Genomic DNA, 1928 nt, shown 5'->3' on the forward strand with positions numbered 1-1928 from the left:
GAAAGTGAAATGAACCCTACAAATGTAAATTAGGATAAACTCCTGGAACTTTCAAAAGGAAAGGCTTATTTGTAGGTAGTCATTATCAGTAAGTGGGAAGAAGGAGAAGACAACTTTGCACATGCAGCTGTGTTTTAGACTATAGACCAATTTCTAATTGAAAACAAGACTTACAGAAGTAAAAGCATTATATTAGCAACACCCTCCCAAGTGGTACAGCACCTAATAAAGAATGGCCTTTGTGGTCATAACTCTTGCTATTTGGTTATAGAATATCCATTTTGACGTGGTTTTATGCCCATTTATGTTATTAAAACCCTCTTTCAAAAGAAAGATAAAAGCTTAGTCACCTATACCCTTGCCAAAAGTTATTTAACTTCTCAACATACTTATTAGGATTATATATTATTAGAAGAGTGCAGATAGTAGATAAAACAGGAAAGTAACCACAACTCTGCCCATTCTTTTTTATCAGCTATCTCAGCACACAAAGTGATTCTAAGTTTTAAGTTTTCATGATTTGCTACAATACTTTAGAAGTAATGTTTCAAAGATAACTGCCCATTTCATAAGTTAAAGACATCCTTTATGCTCGTGCCACAGCATAACTGCATTTCCAGAGTTAAGTAATAATGATGTAGCAGGAACACAGGGAGGTGATTGTCTGAAATGATTGCAACAACTCTGGACAACACTGGCTTGTTCCAAGAAGGATGAATTTAAGCCTAAAAGTACATAGTAAATAAATGAATCATCTTTCCCTTAGCAAAATGCCTTTTCAAGCACGTATTGTCACCCCTCTACCCAACAAGAGCAAAATTGTTTTTATGGTTTCTGTTTGCCCATGATACACTTTATCCCCCCCCCCCAGCAGTAATTTGATATTATTTTTCCATTCTTTTCCATAGGTCATACATCCTTCATCTCTCTTCAAACACCAGAAAGAAGGCAGAAGTTGAAGCTCAAAGAACTTGAGGAAAATGAAGATGAAATTTCATGGTTAATTTTCCTCTCAGTAAAATTTCCTTTCAACCTCTTATCCTATAATGAATGTTTTCTTCAGTTACTCGGCCTGTGTTTCTATCTCCCTACCTCCCTCTTTAAAAAGGAGGAAGAAACGAACTCGTGTTTCATTTTGCTACTTGCAAGCGCTGGAATTGAATCTATGTACAGTAAGCAATCATTCTTACCACAAACAGAGGAGAAAGCACAATTGTAAGCCAGGGGCTGTATTTTTTGGTTCAATCGCTTTCACTGCAAAATCGGCCTATTTAGTTTAGTTTTGGTGGGCAGCAGCGAAATTTGATCCATCTGAGTGATGTTTCAAGAATCTGCTCTAGCCCTCTGTTTTTCTGCATGGTCCCTAACTTGTCTCTATTTCTCATCTGAAACAGATGTCCTGCTTAAGGAGATGCGTGTTTCCTGCTTGTTTTTTCCCTTTCCCCATGGGAACAGAGGAGGAACAACCTCTCCTAAGCCCTTAGAGCTCACTGAAGTGCAGACAAAACGTAGAGCAGCCTGTCTTGGCTAATTAGGGTCTGGCTCCTGACTAAGTCGTGTTGCCTGAGAAATCCGCACAATTCTCTTAGCAGAAATGGGTCTTCATGCAGCTATGTGCTCCAAGAGCCACTTTCTAAAATCTCTTAACTTCTTCTCCTGACAGTGCTGAGAAAAGAAGTTCAGGGGACTCCTTTGCATGGTTGATTATAAAGCAAATCCCCGCATCAAGGGTGTTCCCCTAACCCCAGAATCCTCAGCTTGCGCAGAGGTTTTTGCACTGTAAGAACTTCACAGATGGTGGCAGGTGCCAGGGTGTGGCTGCGGCTGTCTCCTTGTTTCCATTCTCTTCCAGCTGAAAGAGCCACCTCATAGGGGGATGGGGGACTGGGGTAGAGGAGGGAGGGAGGGAGGGAGAGAGGGAGGGAGGG

The sequence above is a fragment of the Nannospalax galili genome, unplaced genomic scaffold (genome assembly GCF_000622305.1).
Source record: "Nannospalax galili isolate Female #2095 unplaced genomic scaffold, S.galili_v1.0 scaffold45, whole genome shotgun sequence".
Taxonomy (NCBI): Eukaryota; Metazoa; Chordata; class Mammalia; order Rodentia; family Spalacidae; genus Nannospalax; species Nannospalax galili.